We start from the raw sequence: 22475 nt of genomic DNA on the forward strand, positions 1-22475 counted from the left end.
CCCCCGTGTCCACCGCCCCCACCCTGCAAATTCCGCCCATGAACAGAAGCCATTGCAGGGTTGTACCTTCACCATTATTGACTGGGATGAGACCATCAGTTCACTTGCACAACTGAACCCACTGCAGGCTGCTACCTGCACGTGAACCCAGCAACTGAGCGGTGTTGCAACCCCCGAGCGCGCAGCGAGAACTCACGGCTTTGCGCTTGAGTCCGGCGCGGCAGCCGTCGGCCCTGCTGGTGTGGCCCCGCGACGGCAGGTTCCCGCTCGAGTCCTGCGCTTGGCCCAGGCTCTCGTCCACCGAGTGGCTCTTGCGGAAGTGGCCTGGGCCCAGCGTACGCGATCGCCGCAGCTGCTGCTGCTGCTGTGGCCTCTCGAAGGGGCAGTCATCGGGGAGGCAGATCTGCGGGAGAGGCTGGTGGCTCCTGGCCAGGGCGAGCCTCTCCACTTTGGGCGAGAGCGGAGACTGGAAGTCGTCGTCGTCCTCGTCCTCGTCACCTGAACGTGGACACGCACACGGGATAGGGCTGTTCAGTCACGATGAGCGGCATTTAGTGAGCGTGAGTTTCCACCTGACTCCTCCACCCCCCCCCCCCCAGATCGATTTCCCGGGATGGGGCTTTGTTGCGACAGTGGCTCCAAGGGAAACAAAAGTGTCGAGTAACGATATCTCACCGTCAAGTGTAACTGAATCTGGAGTCTGCGATACAACACCCACGTGTAATCAACATGATTGGCAACTGCCTTTGGGGAATTATACAATTGATCATTAAACATTTCGCAGAGTGATATTAGTGGTGCAGTGGCAGGTGCTCTGAGGGACGAACCTTGTAGCCTGAGTTTGATTCCCGACCACGGCTAACATCTGTGGCGAGCGATATCTGAACAACTACTGGGTACCCCCCCCCCCGCCCCCCTACCCCCTGTCTTTCACTCACCCCCACTGACCAGCGCAAGTCAAGTCTGGTCAGACAACCCTCATCTATGACGTGCTGCTATCCATTATTATTACCACCTAAGAATAAAAGCGTTTTGGCTCATCGTCTCCGATTGTTCCACCTCTGCACCCACACTTGGGCATTGTTCCTCCCATCGTCCGTGCGCGTTCTCAGCGAGCGCAAGGCATCGCCATGAGGAGGCCTTTATCCAGCAGTGGATTAACAAGCAGTCTCTAAATTAGTATTTGCATGCATTTTGGCCAATACAAAACGTCCAATATGCACGGAACAAGCTTACAGAGCACATTATTGTAAAACTGACAATAATTGTTTGAGCTTTGCCCTTTTCTAAACGTGCGCCTATCGAGATTCCAGGCAGCATACAAATGTATGTTAACAATTGAACAAATGTCATCCATTTATGGCATGAGTTCAGAAAGCATGTGGTAACAAACTGTTTTTATTTGCCTCGATGTTAAAATTAAAACATATGTCTGCAAGGCACAGCAAATTTATTGCAAGAATAAACCACACGTTTTTGGAGAAAACGTGATTGAGGTATTTTTTTTGTTTCGTCCGTGGTTCTTTCAGCATCTCACAGTTTCATCATATTTGGAATTTCAGGTCTCGTGTAATAAACTGCTAAGCAAAAGCTGTCTTCTAATGAGTTTTCTCATTCAAAACTGCACAGCGTAGTTTCAAACATACACATGATTCTTATAGCGGTACCCCAGGGTACCAAATAATACAAAATGGCTGAGGCAATTAAATATTTTATTTCTGGGACACTATTTTTTTCCAGGGGTGTACTTAACTCCGCGACTGGGGTACCAATCAATCCGAAATCCGTGCTACTCCACAATGTCGAAACACAGCGAGGACGATTGCGCTGAAATCCTGAACCATCGTGCGCACCGTGGTGGTGCATCGTGTACAGCTCGTCGAGATGAGTCGATTGCCGCATCGCCGACCATGAACAGGCTAAAAATGACTGCATCACGAACATTGTGCGAGAGCCGGGGTACTATGGTACCCCAGGGTACCGCCATAAGGTGCTCATGTCCAGCTTCCCTGCAACGGGTATCTTTGAATTGCGATTAACAGCTTACAATCTTGAAAGTATATGAGCTAGAGTCTGTTATGGGCACCTTCACCTAAAGAAACAGACTAAATCAATTTCCGAGTGAATGCTGTGGCATGCCATCAAGTTGTTCACCTTACAGTTTGAATTTATATCTCGAGAAGTGGGAAGGCTCAACTTCATTTAACCCTTTTTAAACAAAGGTAATTTGACCCTCTAATTCCATTTAAAATACCAACAACACAGTCTATGCGACTACATTTGAATGTGGTTTATGATTGTGCGTGAACCCCCTCAACAAAAGCAATCTGTAACGGGTGGGATTTGATCAAAGGTAAATAATGAATTCCAACATGCCAAACAGCATGCGTCGATTGAATGGAACGACACATGATGTGTTTTTTTCCTTCACAGTCTATTATCAACGTAGCAGCCTCATACATTGAAACAAGCCTTTGAACACACCAAACATTAGGAACAATGATTATACTAATACTATTATTGAATCACGTCATTAATAGGCAGAAACTCCACACCATTATCGAACATGGAATGGTAAAAAGGGCCACCACGTAGCTGATGAAAGTCATATCTAGGTGCAATATAAATTCACTAATTATATGGCCATGAGCAGAATAATCAAGATCATCATCATCAGTCACGGTCAATCCACTGCCAGATGAAGGCCTCTCCAAGCTGCCACCATCTTCCATGATCCCACGACGTATCAATCTACGGAGCATGATCACGTGAGCTGAATTCATCGCTCCAGCTCCTCAGCGGACTTCCCCGTGGACGCGTTCCACGCCTTGGCTGCCACCCTCTCACGTAACCCTTGAATGTCGGCCAGAGTTCTTTCAAGCGCCATGCCCAAGTCCACTTCACTGCCTTAATTAATAGAATATGTCAGTTTCCTTCACATGTGGCAATGCAGTATGGGAAGCTTTAGAGTAAACCTTAAGAATGCCACGAATCCAATTAAGTCAACAAAAGTGGTTTATATATATGTATAATGAACTCTGATTCATAATTTCAGATTCTTATTTCTATGCTGCATGGAATAATGTAAGTTTTTCTAAAATAAAATAAAAAAAACTGTGCAGATTATTATACTTAAATATTCTCTATTTTCAACATATTTGCAAGGTTGGAACCCCCCCCCCCCCAATCAAAATGTATTTGCTTGTGATGACAACGATGTGGAAAACAAAATAAAATACCATATTCTTGCTCCATGGGTACTGAACTTGAAATCCAGAGATCATGGATTTCATAAAACAATGGCCAAGTTTCTAATACCTCATTTCCCTCTGTCTACCCATCAGTATAAAGGGGTGCAGCGCAGTTAATCAATCGGCAGGCTCGCCTGTGGTGTGGTAATGTGTGGAGACTCCTACCTCTGTCGAGACGTCTGACCAACGTTGAAGATAACAGGCCCAATGCCCTCTCAAGGGGCTCTCTAGAACACCCCTCGAGTGGAGGCCCTTCCACCCAGCAGTGGCGTGAGCAAGGAATTACAGGGCTGCACCTTGACCTTTCACCTCCCTCTGTACACTCATCTCCTTCCATTCCTCGGCACCATTGCAGTCATCGTGCCCACATTGACAGCGCCAAGTCGATCTTCGGAGCAGAATTCGCCAGCATGCCAGGAGACACAGTAGCCAGTCGTGGATACGGGTTCCAGCCATGGAGTTTGTCGTTCCATTGTCATAACAAGCACTCAGTGCAGAAAATGAGGAGTTCCATGGATTAGCGGAGGCTCTCACTTCATCGCGCTGCATATTCTGCATTGCCTTATATAGAAGAATCCGTCAGCATTGGCATTGTAAATATTAACCCGATCTCTGTTTTTTTCGGTGCAAACGAGCCAGCCCCATGTACAGAGATATGTTCACTATGTGATGTATTACACGCTATAATTCTAATACAAATATATCACCAAATTCACTCGCTGATACATTTTATATGCAGCTCTGCATGAATTATAATGGTGACTACAAATTACTGTACGCTTCCCTCTATAAAGATTATTTGAGTTTTGCCAGTTCTTGCCTGGATAAATAACAAAGTCAAATTTAACTAAAAATATCTAAAGCCATAAGTACGAGTGTCATCAGCAACGCTCGTTGACCTTGCTAAGATCTCGTGGTCTATGCCAAAAATATATATATATGGACAACTCCAGGTCAAAGAGGCTAACACAACAAGCAGCAAGGGGGCCCACACTAAGGATGGCACTGGGGCTCACGTGAAGACATAAGCCTGTAAAACGTATCGTGCTTGAAACCATCAAGGCCCCAGAGCAGCACAGCTCCCCATTATGACAAGCGTAGAGAACACCTGCTCATGAACACAAAGCATTATGTGCATGTTCTATTGCCACCTCCTCCCAATTAGCACGGTTGGCTACGTACGGTTCGAAATAAGTGCAATCAGCACGAGCGACCACGAAAACCACTCAAAGAGGTCCTGCTCAAATGAACGGTGAGATGGTGCTCAACTCATATTCACAGCCCATAGCCAGCAGTGGAAATGTCTAATTCTGGTGGCACAGACGAGTTTATCCGTAGGACAACCACTGGTTTGCTTCCTCCACAAACTGGTGCTTATTTCTTCAACCCCAGAGAGATGACGGAGCTGAGTCAACCCCCAAACAGGATTTTAACTCACAAACTTCTGGTTGCGAGCCATTCCTCTAATGCCTGAGCTACCTGTTCGGTGAGAGGAGCACTCCAGTTTGAATCTAGCGTTGAATCTTAGGTTACTCAATCAACAAAAAGTTCCCCATTGGATGATTAAACAGTGCAGGGAAATTTTTTTCTAGGATTGTTAAAAAAAGAGAATGCTTAAAAAAGCAGGCCCCTAATTTCGTCACAACTGATTTTTCTTTTCTTCAATTTGAAAAAAATCCCAAGGAAAACCCATGATTATGAGATCATGTCATTGTCAGTGACTAAACAAAGCCATTCTCAAGAGTCAGTAAATACATTACAATAGAATTAGTGACACTGTTCCTTCGTGTTTAACCAAATTATAAATGATCATAATTGTTAATTAGCAAAATAAAATGCAGCTATTGTTTCTTAATTAAATACACGTACATGTAAAACACATATTTCGCGTGTGTTATCTCTGAGATAACACGGGGAAATTAATAAAACATGAAATGGTATGAGAAGCACGTTACATGTTTTTCCCCACTTTGCCTAAACTTAAATAAAGTCAGCCAAATGTCAAGATAACTGTACACTTGAAAGATTAACTGTCAGATGTGTTGCATTGCTGTATGTGCAGTATTTTAGGTATGCAAGATTATGTAAGTAGAAAAAAAGTGCTGAACAGATTTCTGACCGTTCAGAGATACGGTGTTTGCAAGGCATGGTCAACCCCAAGCAGCCAGTAGGTGAGGAAAGGTAACATAAACATGTCTAGACTTATATCTTTCCAAAACCAAAACAGCATGGAGCCAGCCTTTGGCTTGTCTGCCAGTGTGAAAGCCACAAGACATAGCCAAATGTCAGCCGAGCACATCAATGGCCAAAAACCACAGGCAAGCCACTTGGTTTATAACCTTCACAATTGTGCATTTCGAATGCAACTTACATAACGCTGTTCAGCACAAGCATTTATTTAAAAGTGATGCTTTGCCTTTCATCCCAATAAATCAGAATTGGCTTTGCACTCAGTTCACAAGCAAAATAGGATTGCTGACAAACTATAACGGCCCCAAAAGCACTGCGCAAATGCTATAATGGGTGGGTGAGCCTACTTTATTTGTGCAATTGGCTCCAGGTATAATTATGAAAATGAATTGTGAACGCTTGAATGTTTTATAAGCCAAATGTTGTTTTTTTGCAAACTGAAAATGTAATTATTTTTTCGGAATTAACACTGACGGCAAGTTGTTCCTGAATAATGTACAAACAACCCTGGGCTCTAACAGGGTACATTGTTCCAGTGATCTCAGTCTCTTCTTAAAATTCATGATATTCATGGCGGGAGGGGCGGGGGCCCAGCTCATATTGATCAAGTGCAAACCTCTATCTCCTCAAGCTCCCAGTTTTCAGCACTGAACACGTTGCTATTTAGAATATCATATCGGAGTTCTCTCCAGAACCTCCAACCATCATGCCGGTATTGTGCCTGGAATGGGGCATTGGGCTCTGACCTACTCAGGCAGATAATGCCTGAAGATGCTGAAAATCAATTTAAGTTGAGCATGTGGTGTTGCACAAGCCAGATTTTTGAAAGAGTGCCCAAAGACAGATTTCTGAATTTCAAAGGAACACGTTATTTATAGTTACTGCTAAAGTAAATCACTGAACACAATTTGAGCAGTGCACAAAGGCTTCTAAGAAATAAAAAAACACCAATATTGTGAAAACACGGAGACTGCAAAAGGCTGGGAACTGTTTTTGAAATCCTGGAATTCTACTGTCATCTGCTGATGAAATAAATTTGCCCTCGCAAGCAAAACAAATACTTTTCTCACACCCTCTCCTCCAACTTTCTAATTTATCACGCAGCTTCTTTGTTAAGGGAGATCATAACAATGTCAGAGACAGTTCACCAATACCGAAGCATTTCATGGCATGTCAAGACTTCACTCTGAGTTGGGGTACAACCAAAATAGACTTGTATGTGACACAACATCCAAAACAGCACCACAGCTTTTAAAGGCAATTAAAATGGAAGTTTTGAAGATCTCAGGTAAATTTACATTATGTGTTGCATTCAGGATAAAGCTTGGCTAACTTTGGTTTTAAAACCAAGTACAAATGTATAACCCAGCACTAATAAGCTGTAAAAAGAGTTTATTTTAACGCTTTCTCAGTCACACTGATGTGGTGGTAAATTCAATGTGACAAATCTTTATTGTGGCTTGAAAGATTCATTTGAGTAAAGCCTCCACATTTTAATCACAGTCAACACTTTGTCCGTGATGCCATCACTGGAGATAACAGCCAGATATTCGGTACCCGCAGAATGTCCTGTGGATCTCGGCAGTATGTGGTTGATGGATGGCATTAAGAGATGGTTCTTTCAAACAAAAAGCGCAAAGTTAATGCGCGTCATACCCAATTCGTGGGCTGTTTTGGGAGGGAGTGCCAAACGCTTGGCTGATGCCAGGTAAAAGTAGCAACAAGCCTCGCTCATTATTCTCTCCATGGAAAGGGGAGCATGAATTAGTAGTAAATCTAAGCTTCCTGTAACTTCTCCACCTTGGAAACAACAAACATGCCCTGGGAACAGGAAACCTTACACGGGCATCCCAACTTACAAGTCAAACAAAGAAGAGAGCCTCGAGCCATTGCCAGCGGTTTATTGTTGGTATGCAGATGAAAGGATCACTGCAAAGCAAGGGCGTTGACAAATCATTCGGCCATTCGCGAGCCTCGTTGCAATGCAACTCGGATAGCCCTTCGCAGAAAGTCCGCCGTTCGGAAACAAATGCCGCGCAAAGTGCTTTGCTGTAGGTGAGACAGCAAACAGCTTCAAGTAGTTCCATTAACGCCCAGTCTGATTTATTATATTTGCGGCAAAAAATTTTTTTGGGGGGAATGAGGGTATGCACCCCTCTGTGGGCGTTAAGAAAATAGCGCTGGCTGATGCCTGCCACCCATGTCTGTGTTTAGTGGCAGACGTGGAAAGGTCCATGCCGAAATGTACACAGCACCATGGCGCAAAGACTGCTCTCTCAGTTATGCTTTCTCAATTGCACTGTACAGCAACTCGGGAGGTGAAATTATAATAGACGGTGGGATGATACCATGACCTCATGCATGGCAAACAATCGCGATTGTGCAATGTGTGGACAACATGAAAGGATTCTTAGAATTTGTAGGGCATCGTGAGGCAAAGTCTGGAATATTTCATGAGGCCTAATTGTGTAGTGTGGTCATAGACTCATTTACCAGCGATCAAAGAAATGTTTTTTTTTTAAGTGATGCAAACAATTCCCTTTAATTAGTCGTCAGCTTTATTTTGCATATCGACAGGAACCTGTAAACTCTCTCCTGACTATTCCCATATAAAAAAAAATTACAACACTTTTTTGTTCAATCCCCACAGGGGCCTGCAATAAATGTAAACACATTCTTTGGAATGTTTATACAATATGTAATTCCTATGAGGTCTCCTAAGAAAATAAAAAAAGCAATTATTTACTCAGGAGAAGCTCACTGAGTCTTGAAACTTATTTTTTCTGGAATTGTCTGACATTCAGATGTTTAGTCAAAGTCATTAATGAGCATTCGCCATGTGAGAGGACACTGGAGCATCAGGAGCAACCCCACATACAAATGGATTATGCCCTACCAATAGTACTTCTACATTTGAAAGAGACATTCCCGATACGATAGCATACTTGCCAATCCTACTGATTGAAGTGATTTTATGAGTAGATATAACTGCTCAACCCGAGCTATTAATCCTAGGTTGATCCTTGCATTGCCTGTATTCGTGTTATCTGGTCTAACACTGGTGAGACAAGGCCAGAAAGATGTCTCTGGTGGAGGTCAATCAGTTTCAAAGACAATGCATATATTATTGGAACACGTTTGTTTGCATGTTTGGCCACAACTATGTGTGGTTAATGCAGACTTGATTCCTTGCAATAGGTATCTATTTGGTTTTTGAACATTTTAACACCTCCTGTTTTATTGGCAGAAAGGGTAAAGCCTATTCTTATTTTTTCATGACTTAAGCAAATTGCTGCTAATATTCAAGCGGCGTTACCCGTTCTGATTCTCAATGTTAACTAGACTGCTTTATAAAATGCTTGAAAACAATTTCATGCAATTTTTGCTTTGCAAATCAATGTGCGATAAAAAAAAATAAAAGGTTAAATAACAGGTAGCATCCATAATAGAGGTTATTGTTGGGTTATATCGCCTAAATATATAAATGTGGCGTTAAAACCCACCACCACCCGACACAGCCAACTAGTAAGGGTTGTCACGTAAACAGAACATGACAATTCGTCACTAGTACAGCACACCGGTGTGTTGGAGAGCCAAGCCACAACATTTACAATCTGAATGCGACGTTTCGCCAGTAATTAACAACACATTTATATATTTACGTGATCTAACCCAAAAAAACCTGTTATGGATGATATTGGTCACGAAAGCCTACGTGTTAAACAGGTAGCCTGCCGCTTAAATCAGTCGGGTTAGCACGCTTTCTAAAGCCCCCACTTGATTTTCACCCTTGCAGATTCACAGCGGCACACGTTTCACGGATGACAACTCGCAAATGTAGTTTGTCATGTGTTCCAATCGACTGTGCTGATAATGATGGCCCACCGCCGGACACACGATGGTCAGCTCGTCAAATAATTCACAGCCAAAACGAACACGGCGACTGATTGAGATCAATTTAAATACTCTTACAAGACAGGATGCTGATATGCTCCCACGTTATGTGGTGTCAACATTGTTATGAGATGTAGTAAAGTGTAACAACGTCAAAAAAATATATATATATACGTATAACAGCTTAAGATTAGGATTGAAACGATGACAAATAGCCTTGCTTAATTTAGCGATGACTGTTCAATCTGAGCAAAAACGACGACGAACCACGCCACCTGCAGAATTGCAATCCATAGGCGAATGTCTTCCTCTACTGGAGAAAAAGAAGCACTGCATGTCATTGCTTTGTCGCTTTTCTCCATAAACACGGCATCGTATCAGAGACGCTGCGGTTGATTCGCACGCAGCGAGGCACTAAGAGGGACACTTTTTAAAATGCCCATCATAAACATTAGGTTGAGGAAATTTGTGGAAAAAATGTTGATTTCACTGTCAAGGAATCCTCAGCGTGAAGACACTGAGTGGCCACATTTCAGAGTAAACACTGCCGAACATTTGTTTACATTTAGTCTAAAACACTCCATAATTTTTACCAGACCGAGGATTTAAAATGTTGCGCACATTAACAACCATAAAATGCTTTTGCAAAGGGATGCAGAGATGAACCAATAATGCAGAACACGTTCACAGGTAGTGGCGATGGAGGAAGAAACTCGGGGCAGCTATGTGCTGGCACTGGGTGGTGTGACCAATTTGTAGGGACATGAGGGGTATAACAATAGCAACAGGGCGCACATTGCCGCCGTTGCTGCTTCATCCCAAGTCACCCAGTAACAACTGCTCAAAACCAGCACCCACTGGGCCACCAAAAGATGGAGCTGAAAGGATGAAGTGATTTGCCACTGTTTGACGTCGCTGCAATCACAGCATTCCTGTCAACTTTGCAGCAGCATTTAGCAATACAATGTCAGGATGTCACAAAATAGTGACCGGAGGAGCATGATATGAGCACACCCCTTGGGAGCAAGTCAAGCTGTGCTTATAAGCAGAGTAGTGTGCTTGTATCAGAAGAAGCTCTTTGTCTCCCCGCCTTGCCAGTGCAATGAATGCTCATTTGCGTTTGTTGGAAGTATGCTTTTATCAGGCGTTCTTATATGCAGTGTGCAATGTATCTCGAAGATTATTGTTGAATGTATATATACCCAATATAAGCACACTATAAAGAGTGATGTTTGTATTAAGTTTTCATAATTTGACAAAACACTCGCCGCTGGTGGAAAGTGTACATTATTAGCTGTAGAGCCGCTCCATTCGTTTTAAAAGGGTTAAGCTATAGGTGAAAGAGAGTTCTCAACAAATGCATTCTCTAGACTAAACACGGTCAATCCTTGAGGGATCGTAACAATTTTACAAAGTTATAATACAAAGGCTTGAACCAAACGTTGTGGTTTAAGCCACATCAACAAAGTGTAAATGTTTCAAGTAATACATTTGCATAGGCGCCTTATATCCAACATACATTCGTATTCATGAAATGCGTGGCACTGTGTTGAAAGAGACCAAACCATGAAGCATGAATTGTTGAATTAACACACGCAAAGAACACGCTTTAAAAAAAACTTCATCATTTAAAAAACGTCAGAATAAATTGAGCTCCTTTTCTTCGTGATGCAGATATAGTTTCAGCTAAAATACCTGCTGGAATGTGTGGAATGGCTCAGGATTTTGGTACTTAAACATCAAAACACTTTTCATCAGAAAGAGCTGCTCAGTTTCAGACACCATTGTTATGCCAAGGGGATCTGTGTTTAGAGTTCTCATCAAATAAAATCAAGCAGGTTAATCCTTCCTTAGCCCTTTCTTCAAAAAAATGAAAAGCCATTTTGCGTTATGCCTTTCAACATTTGATACACTCCGAAAAACGTTTATAACCATGAAACTCAAGTGAACTTACGATGCAGACAAAACAATGTGAGTAAAAACTATTCAAAGTGCATTTCAGTGTTTGCATTTTTAAAGCCGCACCCAAATTATTGTAACATTGTGGACATTGTTTATTTCTATTTTGTTGCATTTTTTAAACTGTTATCCCAGAGTGTGCTCGATCACTTGCGACTATTCTCTGCGAGTATTCAGAGAAGATTATTTTTTTGCACAAATTATAAACGGAGTGTGTTCATCCAGCTATGGATTTAGCACTTCACCATTCTGACGAGTGCTGGTTGGTGGGGGTCAGAGGATGAGGATCATTACAAATGTTACTTGCAAGTGATGTAAGCTGTGGTCTAGAAATGCAACTGAGGTTTCCAGGTTCCAATACACCACTCCCATAGTTTTATTATGCATGTGTAATGCGGGCGTAAGCGACCTTCCGGATGTGACGTCACGGGGGGTGGAGTCATGTGACGTGGGTGGAAGGTTCGGGTCCTTAAGCGGGTAAACCGGAAGGGGAAGTCAGTCGGGGTGTGAACGGAAAAGAGTGAGGCCACGCGGGCGAGTGAGAAGAGGGGGGGCACCGACGGCCATCGGGAGCCAACCCCGAAGACAGGAGGAAGCTACGGAGTGGTGTGCAGCTGCGGAGAGACAGCCAGAAGGGCTGCGTGTTAGAGGCAGCGGTGTGGCTGCCAGGTGGAGCGGAGAGAGAAGAGGGAGAGACAGCACGAGGCTGTCAGAGCTGCGGAGAGGACGAAGGAGAGAGGAGATGCAGCGAGTACAGCCAAGGGGGGCTGTGTGAGAGTAACAGCAGCGGGGCTGCTGTTGTGGACTACGCCGACATCGGAGTCAGCACCGTGGAGAAGCTACAGAGTAGAGACAGCCGTGTGGGAATACAGTACGAACCGAATAAAGGACACTGAGCCAGACATCGTGGTCCAGTCGTTTATTACACATGCATACTGTCTATTTATATCATCAGCAGCCATGTTCTAGCAATTGCTGGATGAAGGCCTCTTCATATTGCCATCACCCCTCATCGTCTTGCTATGCCTAATGCCAGCTTGCTTATGAACAGTTCATCCTGAACCATATAATTCACATTTTCTGTTATGAATTCATCTCACTTTAACTTAATCTAATCACTTCTCCACAGCGGCCATACTCCCACGTGCGTTCTCTCTCTTTCTACCGATATTCTCTCAGCATGTCCCATTGAGCGTCAACGTGTCCTAGCCAAGCCCACTTATATATGGTGCTGTACAATTTGTTTGTTCTCCAATCCACGTGTTCCTCTTACTGTTGCTCAGTGTGATTCCCAGCATGCACCTGTCCACGATTTTTCTCACACTTTTTGGATTTTGTTTAATTTTTCGTTTTCACGTACAATGATTAAACCTTTTTTTGCAGGCTCTTTAGTATTTGGCTTATCGTCATCAAATAAAATGTTCCAATCACTCCATGTTGCTCTCACTCACTCTTTTATGTCCTTCAATTATTATTTACTAGAGGTACATGCACCCTTTTGTGCGTTGCCATCAATGCCCCTGCAATCATTCAAATTTGGCTTTTTTGAGTCCTCGTCTTCATAAAATATCAAATATCCAAAGGTTGTCAACATCACTCGTTTAAAAATGAGCATTAGAGAAAGCTCACAAACAATGCATGTTACAATGAGCATTTAATATATTAGTACTCTTTAGATATACATATATATAATTCAGACAATAAAATTTTATATGTAAGCGTTCCCAAAAATCAAATATAATTTAAGATGTAATCTGAGTGTAATAAAAGACTTCGTCACACACTGCTGGTCTCCGTTGCTCTTTTATTTAGCTTCTTGCTCGCACCCCGCTGGTCCTGACAGCGGACCAGCGTCTCCTCATGCGCGCCCCGCACGTGCTTCCTCGTCAGCTCCTCCGCTCCCCCACTCCGCACACCGCTGGCCGACGGTGTGCCAAAGCTCCTCCAGCCACGTGGCTGATGGCGCGGATCCCCTCCGGCCACCCAACGTGATTCAGCTTCTTCACTCCAACAACTGACCCGGAGCCCTTCCGGGCTCCCACCTATATCCCCTTTACCACGTGATCCTGTCTCCTCCCCTTCCGGACCGTCAGATCCGGCCTTCCCATAGCGCCCTTCTGGCTCCACCCCCATTCACCTCGCTTCCGATTGGACCCGAGGTGAACGGCGGGCCCTCCCATATGCCCCCATACTGGGCTCCGCCCCCCAATACCCCGGGCCGTATGATTGGGCCAGTGCCCAGCAGCGAACCCCGTTTACGCTCGCATTACATGAGTAAGGATGATAATGAAAGCAATGTGTAGAACAATCATTTACATAGGCCTAATGCACTCAACACAATCACACATTTAAAACCATTATTAATATTTTATCATTAGACCTCCTTTGCCAGTACCAAAATATAATAATGGGGTTTTTCCCCTTTTTTCTGGCAACACAACTGAAACCTTTTTACAAGGATTCATGTCTGCATTAACCACAATACTTGCAGTCAAAATGAAAACAAAAAACACACTTATAATATATGCATTGGCCTTGAAACTGATTGGTCCACACCAGAGGCATCTTTCTTTTGAGCCTCGTCTCAAAAGGTGCTCGACCAGATGACGCCAAAAGGCGTACAGCTCAAAGACAATGAAATATCAAAGTAAAGAGGGCTCGGGGTAAGAATCTACATCATTAGACCTCCTTTGCCAGTACCAAAATATAATAATAGGGGTTTCTCCCTATTTATGGCAAATGCAGACATTAATCCTTGTAAAAAGGTTTCAGTTATTATTATCAATATTTTACTTTGAAAATGCTTTTGAGATCTCGAGGTGGCATGTTACTTGTGCTTGGAAAGTTTATTTATTTAAAAGTCTTGAAAGAGCGGCCAATACGAGCCTTCTTCGCCATGGTACTCTTTAAATCCAGAAAAGTGTAATAAAGGACTCTCTCTCAGATGTCGATCTCCGTTGTCCTTTATTGGGTTCGTAGAATCTCGATACCACGGCGTCTCGCTCAGGCCCGTGTCCCGCTCGACGACCTCTCCACAGCCCTCGGCTGCTGCGTTATTCAGTCTCCCTGCTGCTCCACTATGCAGTCTCCCTGCTGCTCCGTCAGGCAATCCTTACAGCCACACCGCTGCCCCGCTATCTAGCGTCACTGCTGCCCCTTACACAGCTAGCCTCTCACTGTCCCGTTAGCTCTCTTCGTCTGACACCGATGGCTGTCGGTGTCGACGTCTCCCACCGCGCGGCGACCGCGCCACTCTCTCCATCTTGCCCAGCGTGGCCTCCTCGTATTTCACTCCGTCTCAACTCCCCCTTCCCCTTCCGGTTCTCTCCCTAAATCCTCTCCCCCACGTGACCCTAACTCCACCCACTCCCCACGTGACCCAGACTCCGCCCCCCCTCAATCCTTGCTTGCAATACACGACCCCCCCCCCCCTAATGAAATCCCAGCCGTCCTCGGCTGCAATAATTACAAGAAAATAATGCGAGCAATATTGGAACCATCCAGCATCACTGGACTATGGAGAATATAAGAACGATAACAAGAACAACAAGAACAATAACAATCAACGAAAGGAAAGGGATTTGGAACGCGTGCGGGTCGCCGGCTTGTCCCGAACGGGCGGCGGTACCCCCACGGACCGAGAACGCGACGTGGTCTTAAGATCGACGGGAGTAGAACCGCCCGCCGTTGTTGGAGGCCCATCAACGCCAAGGTCCCGTTCCCCAGGGAGACCCAAGTCCGGGGTCTCTGGCAACCGTGTCTGTGGTGGGGTTGGAAGGGCAGCGGGGCCAAGTGGCCCCGTCGCCGTGGTAGGCCCACCCAGAGCAGGATTCGCCACATCCGCCTGCGTCACGGCTGGTTCGTCTGTAGAAGGCACGACAGGCGCGCTTGCAGAGTCAACAGGCAAGGGCAGAGGTGCGTCGGGCGCAATAGACACCAGCAAGGCAACATCAGGGGATGACGCATCCGTCCGCGGGGCCACGTAGGGCTTCAGCCTAGACGTATGAACATACCAGCGCCGCGATCCGAACCGAACCCGTGCGGATTGCTGGTTAGGGACTTCAATAAGCTTAACCGGCCCCTGCCATGGTTTGTGAAGCTTAGGGAAGGTCCCCGGCCGCACCTGCGGGCAGTGCAGCCATGCCATGTCCCCCACTCGCCAGGGGCATGTACCGGTCGAGCGCCGGGTGCAACGCTCGTTTCGCGCCTGAGTCTCGGCAGTAGCCAACCGGGCCACCTCCCGTGCCTCGGCGACGCGTCGAAACGTGTCCTGAATGTATTTGGGGAGAGGTTTAACAGGACCCTTCGCCCCCGTACTCAGCTGTACTTCTACCGGCGGCACATTCTCACGGCCGTACATGAGAAAAAATGGAGAATACCCAGTGGACGCATGAGGCGTCATCCGATACGCGGAGAGTACCCCAGGTATATGCAAGTCCCAATCAGCTTGTTTCTCGTCAACCGTGTGACATAGCATGGCCGACAGCGTCCGATTAAGGCGTTCCACCATGCCATCTGTCTGCGGGTGGTAAAGAGACGTATGAACCTTCTTGGTTCCCAGAGCAGCGCACACTTCCGCCAACAATTTGGAAGAAAAATTTCGCCCCTGATCCGTGAGTAGCCTCTCCGGCGCACCTTTGTCCATCACATATCCAAATAGGAAGGCGTCCGTGATAGATGCCGCCGACGGGTCGGGTAAGGGCCAAGCCATCGGCCAGCGGGAAAGATATTCCACCCCGACCAGCAAATATTTATTACCCCTAGTGGATGGCGGGAAAGGTCCCAAAATATCCAGCGCCACCAACTCGTTGATTCGAGACACTTGTATAGACTGCACCGGCGGCACGTAAGGGTTTTTAGGCGGCTTCCCCGGGCACACTCGGCACACGCCCGAATGTGTCCGACGACATCCGTCGTCATGCCGTGCCAGAAGTAGTCTCGCTGTAATGTTAACAAAGTCTTCTGCACCCCGACATGTAATAAAGTGTCGCCGTGCAGAGTCCGAATCAATTCGTACCGTAGCGACGACGGTACCACCAGACGCCAGCGGTCATGCAATCCCTCTCTCCACATGAGCAAACCATCCCGGAGAGCAGCCCCCGGCGTTCCACCGGACAGCAATCTCCCCGCTCCCTTCACAGCCCGACTCCGTAAAGCCCCCAACGAGTCGTCAAGCAATTGTTCGCGAATCCATACCGAGCGCGGCAGGTTCAGAACCCCATCGGCCGGTCCTGGGCACACCGGAGCCCCAGGCAACTCGACAGCTGACACGACAGGCCAAGGGGGTAGCTGAACCAGCGTACACCTATTCGTACCCGACGCGCAAGCGCAAGGGGACCCCTGCGATAATCTGGAGAGTGCGTCCACATTAGCGTGACGCGACCACTTCCGATAATGTATGTCGAAGGAAAATTCCTGCAGGGTCTCCAACCATCGTGCCAGTTGGCCAGATGGTTGGTCAACCCTCAGGGCATATTGCAGAGCCGCATGGTCCGTGCGCACAATAAATGACCGGCCGTAAAGATACGGCCGATATTGGCGGAGAAAATGGACAATAGCCAATAATTTGCGGCGAGTGACGCAGTAGCGGGTTTCTGCCGGGGACAGTACACGGCTACCGTAGGCTACCACGCGCTCCACGCCACCCTTGGACTGTGACAGAACAGCCCCAATCCCAGTGTCACTAGCGTCCGTATCCAGAATAAACGGTCTATCAAAATCCGGATAGTCCAATGTCGGCGCCGTCGCCAACCGATCGCGTAGGCCCTGAAACGCCACTTCCTCCGGTGGACCCCAACTGAACCTCCGACGCTTACCCGTAAGGAGGTGCAAGGGCCTAGCGATCATAGCAAAGTTCGGGACGAACCTGCGATAGTATGAGGCGAACCCCAAGAAGCGACGTATGTCCCCAACCGAGGCCGGGGATGGCCAGTTACGGACGCATGCCGTCTTCTCTGGGTCCGTGGCCACCCCGTCCGCACTGACTATGTGTCCCAAATAACGCACGGATCGTTGCAGTAGGTGACACTTTTTCGGTTTGAATTTTAAATTTGCGGAGCGCATCCTAGCAAAAACCGTCTCCAATCTCTGCAAATGTTCGTCAAATGTGCGGCTAAAGACGATGACATCGTCTAAATAAATCAAACATGTCTCCCACTGCAGACCCGTTAACACCAGCTCCATCAACCGCTGAAAAGTGGCGGGAGCCGCATTCAAGCCCATCGGAAGGCAATTAAACTGAAACAGTCCCTGCGGCGTGTGAAAATCAGTCTTTTCCCTCGAGGACTCGTCAAGGGGAAGCTGCCAGAATCCCGAAGAGAGATCCAATGTTGAAAAAAACTTCGCCCCAGACAAGGCATCGAGGGAATCATCCACACGCGGAAGTGGGTACACGTCTGCGATGGACACCTTGTTCAATTTCCGAAAATCAACGCAAAATCGCAGTTTCCCATCCTTCTTTTTCACAAGGACTACCGGCGCGCCCCATGGACTGTTAGACGGGGATATAATGTCAGCAGCTAGCATGTCCTCCACTGCCCCGCGAACCTGATCCCGCTCCGTCGGGCTCAACCGATGCGAGTTCAACCGAATCGGAGCGGCATCCCCCGTATCAATGTGGTGGGAAAGCAGGGAGGTGCGTCCCAAGTCAAAATCATCCGAGCTGAACACGTTGGAATAACTTAGCAACAGCGCGCGAAGCGCGGACCGTTGCTCTCTGGTCAAGGATGAATTCTCCCTGCATAACTCGGCAACCCAACGGTCATCCTGCCCCGTTGGCCCCCGAAACCCCCCCTACCATGTCCCGGCGGACCCGGTTGTCATGGGTCGTGAACACGGTCGTGGCGTGAGCCACAACCGTTCCGGCCGGGACACTGACATTCTCTGCACTCCCATTTAGCACCTGTAAGAACGGGGGCTGGCCCGGCCGGACAGTTATTTGTGCCCCAACCAGCGCCGAGCCGCCCGTTATAGCCGTGGATGGCGATAACAGAACCCCCGCCGCTCCCTCAACGCCAGGTACTGGCTTCCGATATCTCAAAGGGATAAGCATCTGCGAACCAGGTGGAATGTCAACAGATACCTCGGACAGCGCCTGCACCTGGCAAACAGGGGCAGACCGGCCCCATGGCGATGGTAGAAACAAAATTTTACGTCCCCCCGGTAATTCAATGCAGTTTTGATCAATCCTTATTTGAATGAGCATTTTTGCCAGGAAATCAGTCCCCAACAAACAGGGTACCGCGAGGGACCTAGAGATCAACACGGTCCCTGAAGCCGACACCCCCCCCGATGGATATGTTGGTGTCCACCTGGCCCACAATGCCCATACTTCCCCCATTCGCCGCTATGCTTGAATCATAAACCGCTTGCACTCTCCCTGGCAGAATGCCCAAAAGATGGAAAATGACATCCGAAATAATGGGCGCGGACGCACCGGAGTCCACCAAAATACGCACCTCGACCCCCTGAATGGAACTCGGTACCGTGGACGACCCCGTAGCAGCCGCAACTACCCTGCGTGCCAATCGGCGCCATTGCGTCAGCGAGCGACACGGGTCAACCGGAGGCACCTTGTTGTTAACGACACACGGACCGCGCGGCGATGGTGATGCATGAGGTGACAGGCCTTGCCGGGTGTCTGGTGCGCACCGACTTGCCTGTACTGGTGGGTCTTTTCGCGCGGCGTCCGCGGTCGAGGCCTCCTGCTGGGGCGGCCCCGGGATGCGAGCACAACAGACCCTGGCGAAGTGGCCCTTACGGTCGCAGTGGAAACACTCCATGTCGTTCCGACGAGCGGCACCCCCCCTGTCCCGACGCTCCCGCGCCGGCGGCGCGAATCTCGGCCCCGTCCTCCCCCGAGCAGGCCACTGGGCGGAGGCGGCCGTCAATTCCTGCGGACCCTTGTCGTCAGGAACGTAGATCGCCTTCGTAGGATCCCACCCCATAGCACCGCCTTCAACGACGGGCCCCCCGTCCAAGCTGACACCTGCTTCCAGCGTCGGAGATTAAATTGAGCGTCCAAGCACTTAGCCACAGCACGGAACGTCAATTTATCGTGGCTGCACACTGGCATGGGGATCCCCAGGTCTCTAGATAATTTGAGCATTTTGCCCAACACGAGGGGCTCCAACAAATCGGGCTCCGTCTCGGGGTATGCCGCCATCGCCAGTTCCAGAACTGCGCCTCTGTAGGCCACCGGCGATTCATCAGGCGCCCGTTGGCGCTGAACAAATCTCCGATGGGCGTCGTCCAGAGGCTCGTACGCATCCGCCATCTCCTCGAAGACACCCTGCAGCGTCTTCTTCTTGTCGGCCTTGATGGAGCGGAAGAACCGGACGGACTCGTCGTCGAGAAGTGTTGGTAAGACTTTCAGGGCCTCCGCGTCCGTCCATTTGGCGGAGCATACGGCCGCTTGTAAACGGCAGGCGAATGCACTCCAATCGCCGCCGATTGAGAATTCTTTGACCGTTGTTAAATGACGGCTGCGGGTTCTTGCTCCTCTGTCCTCTTCCGATGGTGAAACGCGCGGCAGCGACAAGATGGCGTCGCTCCGCAACGTGTGCAAGATGTCGGCTTCCCGCGGCGGAGGGCGCAAGATGGCGGCTTCCCGCCGTTCTTCCTCGGCCACGCCCAAGATGGCGTCTTCGTGCCGCGTGGTCGAGAGGGCTGGAACCCAGCTCCTCCCCGCTCCGCTTTCCTGCTCCATCGTGGGTAGCGCCACCGATGGAGGTCGTCGTCGGAAGATGTTGCCGAAGATGGTGCAGGGACGGACTTCTTCCTGAGCTGTTTTGACATGCCGTTTCACTTCTGACACCAATGTAATAAAGGACTTTCTCTCAGATGTCGATCTCCGTTGTCCTTTATTGGGTTCTAAGAATCTCGATTCCACGGCGTCTCGCTCAGGCCCGCGTCCCGCTCGACGACCTCTCCACAGCCCTCGGCTGCTGCGTTATGCAGTCTCCCTGCTGCTCCACTATGCAGTCTCCCTGCTGCTCCGTCAGGCGATCCTTGCAGCCACACCGCTGCCCCGCTATCTAGCGTCACTGCTGCCCCTTACACAGCTAGCCTCTCACTGCCCCATTAGCTCTCTTCGTCTGACACCGATGGCTGTCGGTGTCGACGTCTCCCATCGCGCGGCGACCGCGCCACTCTCTCCGTCTTGCCCAGCGTGGCCTCCTCGTATTTCACTCTGTCTCAACTCCCCCTTCCCCTTCCGGTTCTCTCCCTAAATCCTCTCCCCCACGTGACCATAACTCCACCCACTCCCCACGTGACCCAGACTCCGCCCCCCCTCAATCCTTGCTCACATTACAAAAGGATAAGACATTCCTCCCCATTATATTCTGTGAAGACGCGGGAATATTATTTACAAGCACACCCTCATTCATTCTGACTGCCAGGGAATTTGCACTATCCCTTTATCAACACAATGCCCCAGTGTGATGGCTTCACTCGGCAAGATCATTGATCCCACAAGTGGCATTGGGCACATACATGCATTATCCATCCACATATCAGAGGTAATCACTGGTAAGTAGAGCTGCGACAGTTAGTAAATTAATTACATTGATCCACAACCAATTTAGTAAGGTTTGTCACGTAAACAGAACGTGCCAATTCGTAACTAGTTCAGCACACTGATGTGCAGGAGAGTAAACCCACAACATTTACAATTCGAGTACCGTGATGTTTCGTCAGTAATTACCACTAGCATCATCAGGCGACAGCCAGAGTTGTGGAGAAACCCTTCTACTGTTTTGTTCTTAAGTAGACGGGGGATAACTGTGATGTCGTCACTTGTGAGCCAATCAGGTACATAGACCAGAGCGGGAGAGTGGGGGGTTTAATGTATTAATTATGCTATATAACCCCAAAACCTCTATTATGGATATTGGTCACGAAAACCTACGATGTGTGATACTTTTTTTGTACTACATCTATGTGCTGTGACGTGTCATTCACAAATATCTTGAGTTATTTGTTGCTTGTGCACCACTAACCACTAAATATGTAACTTTTTTATTGATTGATTACTCAGGCCCCCTTTTTGGATGGCAGCTGATCCGACACCCTCCTGACTCCCCTACAAGCCATGCCCCAGCTGATGATGATGATATCGATCCTTGCCCATCAACTCCCATTCAGTGGCACACGTGAGAACAGGCGTAATCATTTTCTTTCCTCCCCACCCATGCATTTGCTGAATGAAAGAAGTGATCATCGGTAGAGCAATAGACTTATTAACTAATCAGATACCCCAGCTCTACCAATTCCTATGTAACTCAAAGATACACCTTATATATTGGGATTTTCTTTACTATTCAATCGTTTTTTCTCCCTGTCCACCCATTCTTTCTTTTGTCATTCCAATATCTCAATCCATTCATGCATTTTAGAAACTCCAATCCTGCTTATCTATTTTTCACTGGCGGGGCTTGTAAATGCGCAGCAACAACGCCTTCACGAATGTAGACGTGGCATTCTCAAGGGACTCTTGGGTTTAACTGCGGGAACAATTCGTACAATTCCACATGTCAGGGGCACAATGTCTATGAACACGGGGACAATCTTTCATGATCTACGGCTTGAAGTGGCTTCGTTGAGAACAGAAAACCATTTTTTCAGGGCGCTTTGCACCTTAAAAATAGTTTGCCTTTATGGAGACGTCATCAGGAGGGCATGGCGTAGATTAGTCTATGACATGTTCATACTTAATCAAGTGCGTATGTTTTTCTAAGGTTGGTCAACAACAAAAAATACATGGCACTTTCAGTGTCGTGCAGACTTCACACCCTTGCATTGACTTTCATTAAATGCTGCATCATGAATAGCTGATATGTGGACAATGTATATATATACACACAAACGTGCATATGTTGCCTTTGTAATGACCTGTGTGAAGATTACACGTTTCAGACCGACGTTTCACATTCTGTGACAAGCTCCTACACTTCGTCACCACGATCCAAAGGAACATGAACTCCCGAGAATGATTGGTGTCTGGCTTGGCCTTGATTGCCTCACGATCCTCCCTGCTGTGTCCACACCGTGGCTCAAAACAGTGGTGCCACTAAATCTCCGGGGATCCTAAGCAGAAATTATATTTGGATATCCTCAAGTGACTACCGCAAACATTACGTGCCCGACAAGCTGCATGACTTAATTGAATCACTGCACGTG

The sequence above is a fragment of the Lampetra planeri genome, chromosome 1 (genome assembly GCF_965212315.1).
Source record: "Lampetra planeri chromosome 1, kcLamPlan1.2.h2, whole genome shotgun sequence".
NCBI classification, from domain to species: domain Eukaryota; kingdom Metazoa; phylum Chordata; class Hyperoartia; order Petromyzontiformes; family Petromyzontidae; genus Lampetra; species Lampetra planeri.